The sequence below is a fragment of the Babylonia areolata genome, chromosome 29, assembly GCF_041734735.1.
Source record: "Babylonia areolata isolate BAREFJ2019XMU chromosome 29, ASM4173473v1, whole genome shotgun sequence".
NCBI lineage: Eukaryota > Metazoa > Mollusca > Gastropoda > Neogastropoda > Buccinidae > Babylonia > Babylonia areolata.
Window position 1 is genome coordinate 12,070,901 of NC_134904.1, and position 6,169 is coordinate 12,077,069.

Below are 6,169 nucleotides of genomic sequence, written 5' to 3' on the forward strand. Positions count from 1 at the left end.
TATGTGTGTGCTTTTGCTCACCGTGGCGCTCGTGCGCGGCGGTGTGTGATTAGATACATCATGTTCATTCTTTGAAAATGTTGAGCCGAACATCACGGGGCGTGACAGATGGCATGGAAAGGTCAAGACAGGCATGCTGGAAGACACAAGGAAAAAAAAAAGAAAATCCGCACCAACAGTGTTCGTCTATAAGTTTACATCACCATCACTCAAGCCGTGAGGGAAGTGTTGTCACTAAGGCAGCCATGATCCATTATTCACTATTGCTTCAACTTTGTGTCTCACTCCTTTCAACAAAGCATATATATATATATATATATATATATATATATGTGTGTGTGTGTGTGTGTGTGTGTGTGTGTGTGTGTGTGTGTGTGTGTGTATGATCTTGGTCAATCCCAAGTTGTTGTTTTTAAAACTGGACACCGCACCATGACCTGTTAGGCTGACTGGATGAAGCAAGTTATGCAATTATAGAATAAATATCAAATCCTAGGACTAGATGTCTTTGTAGTTTCATAATGGAATGGTGAACACACACACACACGCACACACACACACACACACACACACACACACACACACACACACACACACACACACACACACCATTACCACCATCATCACCAACCGAAACATACAACAGTGTAATTTCAAACTACGACATATTTTTTTCTCTCTTTTTTTTCTCTTCAACAACGCACGGTGTACACATTATACTTTCTTCTTTTCTTTTTTTTTTTTTTTAAAGTGCATGCATTCGTGTCGAGTGAATCACAAAGACAAAGAAAACGTGACACACAGACACAAGAGATAATGGCGCAATTTATCAGTTAACTAGCACACCATATTAATAATGCTCGACGTCTACTCAACTACGCCCTTCTCACTGAAAAATCTCGAATTGTGGAATTCCCCCACCACCACCTCCACTCCCCCCCCCCCCCCCCCCCTTCTTTTTCTTCTTCTGCATTGACATTGATAATTGTCCCACCACATGAAATCCCGCAATGTCCAATTTTTCTCGCTCACAACACACTAGGAGGCGTGCGTCCTTGTTTGTAACCGGAGAAGGGTTAAAAAGAAAGACGAGTTGGGAATGATTCATATATATAGAGCGGTAAGCCGTCGCCATCAACTCGTCATTTGTTAAATGTTTCGTCTTGTCAAGTTCATTTTTAAGTGGTGTTTTAAGGGCGTTACCCTAGTTACATTTTCAGCATTAAACTCTTTTTCATTGTTTCAGTAATGCTTGTGTGGCAACTTAAAAAGATTTTTGTTCCTAAAAATAAAATAAAATAAATAAATAAATAAAAAGTTTTAAAAAGCGGGGACAACTTCCGTTCTGTGAGAAATATGAACGTGAATATTTTATTTGATATGGTTTTGTTTTTTCTCCAAAAGTCTAATAGCAATACTTTTACGTATTTGTTCTAGCATGCAAACTTTTTTTTTTAATGCTCTTCATCTAAATAGATGTTTCAATCGCCGAGATTAAACTTTCTCCTTCTGGAACTTTTGTGGGTGAACACATTGTTTAATCAAGTAATCCGCGTGTGTGGGGTGGGTGGGGGTAGGGGGGGGGGGCGGTGCGGGTGTGTGCTGATTATCTGGTTGTGGTTTTCCGCAAATTATCTTTATTCTTATCTTATCTGTCTATTATAATCAATGTGCAGTATAGTAGGCTATGTTTATAATTATATTCAAATAATGTTTCTTAATTCTTTCTGTTTTTACATTAAGAATACTAGTTATTACCTGCAGTGTGTGGATGGATGTATGTATGAAACGGCGTATGTGATATTTTTTACATTTGTATCTTCGTAATATTCGTAAAAGCTGTTGTTGACTTTTACAGTTATGGTCCCCATGTTGTTTACTTGTCTATGTTGTGATAATGCACCTGACCAAATTTCTCCAGTTGGAGATAATAAAGTTATTCTTATCTTCTTATCTTATCTTATCTTATTTGTGTTCCCCGTCTGCAACTTGCACCTGGCGCAGTGGAAAAGAACCCACAGCAACATGAGTGTTGTCCTCTGGCCTAATATTCCAGAAGAAATCCACTCTGATAGGTACACAGATATACAGAAGTGGTGTAGCGTATATGGATGCAGATACGCCCCCTCCCCCACCCCCACCCCCCGCCCCCCTTAGAATATGAAAACTGTGGATGAAAGTGGAGCCAGTGTGTCTTGAAGCATAGAACTTAAACGAGCTTTATCAGTCCAAACAATGCGCACTATGCTATTACAATGATGATTTATCGCTCCGCTAGCTCTATTATTTTAGATTAGATTGAACTTCTTCTTCTTCTGCGTTCACTCGTATGCACACGAGTGGGCTTTTACGTGTATGACCGTTTTTACCCCGCCATGTAGGCAGCCATACTCCGTTTTCGGGGGTGTGCATGCTGGGTATGTTCTTGTTTCCATAACCCACCGAACGCTGACATGGATTACAGGATCTTTAACCTGCGTATTTGATCTTCTGCTTGCATTTACACACGAAGGGGGTTCAGGCACTAGCAGGTCTGCACATATGTTGTTGACCTGGGAGATCGTAAAAATCTCCACCCTTTACCCACCAGGCGCTGTCACCGTGATTCGAACCCGGGACCCTCAGATTGACAGTCCAACGCTTTAACCACTCGGCTATTGCGCCCGTCGATTAGATTGAACGCTGGGGATGGTTGTTTGTTTTTACTTTATCAACGCTGTTACAGTTTCATTACTGAAAAAAAAGGGGGGAGCTTCAATATTGCTCTTGCCGCAGTGCTCATTTTTGTTCTTTAATGGAATAACCGACTTTTGAAGAAAGACTGGGACTTCAAAATACGATAAGAGACTCAGGTAAACAGGTGTTTTAGATATTGTGGTGTCACGTTATTGTCCGCTTTGTATACACACACACACACACACACACACACACACACACATATATATATATATATATATATATATATATATATATATATATATATATATGTGTGTGTGTGTGTGTGTGTGTGTAATTATATATATATATATATATATATATATATATATATATGTGTGTGTGTGTGTGTGTGTGTGTATGTATGTATGTATATATATATATATATACACATATATACATGCGTGTGTATGTATGTATGTATGTATGTATGTGTGTGTGTGTGTGTGTGTGTGTGTGTGTGTGTGTGTGTGTGTGTGTATGTCACTTAGTTTGAACAATGTAGATTTTAGCCAGCGTGGTGTGAGACAGTCTGAAATATGTATTTTAGCAAACATGATGTGAGACTGTGTCTATTTATTTATTTTATTCTATTAATCATTTCATTTTTATTCTATTTTATTTTTATACATATTTATATGTCACTTAGTCTTAAATTTGTATATCTTATTGTAAAGCGCGGTGAGCCCCATTTGAGATGGGGGTACGGCGCTATATAAGCCTGCATGTTATTATCATTATCATTATTATTATCATCATCATCATCATCATTATTATTATTATTATTACACGAGTAACGCACTGGTAAATTCCAGCTGTTTTGCAATGAAAGAATGTTTGATCTTGCTTCTTTTTTCTTTTTTTTTCTTTTTCTAAACCTGACAATAAAGGATGTAGTAATATTATTTTGGCTGCTCTCTTGTGTGTGTGTGTGTGTGTGTGTGTGTGTGTGTGTGTGTGGGGTTGAGGTGGGGTTAACGGCGGGTGGTGGGGTGGGGGGGATTGAAATTCTTTTGAAGAACATCTGCATTTCATTTGAGTTACTCAAGGAGGCGTCACAGCGTTCAGACAAATCCATATACTTTACACCTGACCAGCAGCGTAACCCAACGCGCTTGGCATGAACACAGCCAACACAGGTGCAGACTACATGTGCGTAATAAAATGTGAGAAAGACAGTGAGCGTGGAAAAAATATTTTGCGAGCATCACTTGTCTTCATAAGGTCTGAGCTGATTATTTAATAAAGACTGCGTGCCAATCTTATTACATACGGAGTCTATGTGAAATTGCCATTTAAGTTCATCATCTCTTTTGACTCCAAGACACGGTGCTAGTGGACTACTTTTGAATTGGAGTTATCGACATTCAAAGCGACGGGCGCAATAGCCGAGTGGTTAAAACGTTGGACAGTCAATCTGAGGGTCCCGGGTTCGAATCACGGTGACGGCGCCTGGTGGGTAAAGGGTGGAGATTTTTACGATCTCCCAGGTCAACATATGTGCAGACCTGCTAGTGTCTGAACCCCCTTCGTGTGTATATGCAAGCAGAAGATCAAATACGCACGTTAAAGATCCTGTAATCCATGTCAGCGTTCGGTAGGTTATGGAAGCAAGAACATACCCAGCATGCACACCCCCGAAAACGGAGTATGGCTGCCTACATGGCGGGGTAAAAACGGTCATACACGTAAAAGCCCACTCGTGTGCATACGAGTGAACGCAGAAGAAGAAGAAGAAGACATTCAAAGCGAGAAGTGAATTTTTTTATGCAGTTGCCTTGATGTGATAATCAGAGAAAGTGTGTGTGTGTGTGTGTGTGTGTGTGTGTGTGTGTGTGTGTGTGTGAATGCCTTATTGTCATGAAACATTAAGGTTTATAAGACACAGGACAAACACACACGCACACACACACACACACTCTCTCTCTCTCTCCCTCTCTCTCTCTCAGATAAAACAACGACAACAACAAAACAATTTTCATCAAGCAATTAGTCTGGCTGACGTCCATTCCAATCATAAGCGAACAACTCTTCAATCCCGTCAGTAAATGTGTTTATTGTTACGTGTTCACAGAACAACATGGGCATCATGGAAACGGTAATGACACTAACACCTGTGACAACAACAACAACATAACAACAATGTAACCATATTCGCTGAACAGCGAGGACAACTACAAATACAATCGCGACAAGGGCAATGACAAAAAAAAAGTATTCATCGAAAGGCTTTAGAACAGCAATCAACCTTTTACCACTAAATACGAACAAGACAACAGAAAATACAACACTGCACAAAGAACAAATTAACCAAACATTCAATTCCCCCAAATGGACAGAAAGACTTCTAGCACGAATCTTAACGGTCAGTGATCAACTGCGTGGCGGTAGTAAGATCAGATGAGATTCTACGATGAGAGGAACTTAGAACTCAGAACTCAGAAATATTTTACTGCAAGGCCACCGGCCTGTTTGCAAAGGAGGTACATACATACAATTGCGACACACAAAATACCGAAAATAAAGGGGGGAGGGACCAATGTCATGGACACAACACTTCTTAACTGAAAAAGTAGACAAATATTATTGGCTCGTGACATTTCCTTGAGTAACTTTAAGGTTTTTTGAAAAGTTATATAATCATATCATTTCTTCTTCTCTCTCTTTTTAAGGCGTAATAAATATACATTGCCACAGAGCGAGTCATGAGCCTGTTTTCATTTTGTAAAAGTAACGCTAAGTCTGTGTATTCATTTATGTTTCTGGACATTTTCACGAGGTATTTTTCCCTGATTAACTGACACATTGGACATACTAACAGAAAATGGCGTTCGTCTTCTTCAGCGTTGCAGAAAGGGCAGGCTACGATGAGAGGAAAGACTCATAACATGCTGATGTATGGAACTTTCTGGTTTTGTGCAGCCGTGTACCTTGCAATATACATGTTTATGATATACATTGAGGTATACATGGTTACAGGAATGGATGAATAAAGAATGTTCGTTCCACTGAAACATAGTGACAGGGGGACAGGGGACTGACACAGAAAGAGAAGAGGGAGACAGAGACAGAGAGACAGAGACAAAAGAGAGACAGAGACAGAGAGAGAGAGACAGAGACAAAAGAGAGACAGAGACAGAGAGAGAGATGACGAATCAGTTTTCACTCCACCCTTGTGATCACATGTCCAAATCTTCAAAACAATTATACATTGTGGATATAAAAAAAAAATCTAAAAAAAACACCATGAATGAAAAGAATAAAAACAATCACAACTTCATGAATAAAGTATGAACATAGAAGCAATTATTGGGACAAATATATGCAGATCACTCAATCCGAAGTCAGTGTAAACAAACAAATAAATAAAAAAAAAAAAACAAAACAACAAACAAACAGTGACAAAGTAAAAGGCAGAGTATGGAACCATTTTGATTTCTCTCAAAATGTACAC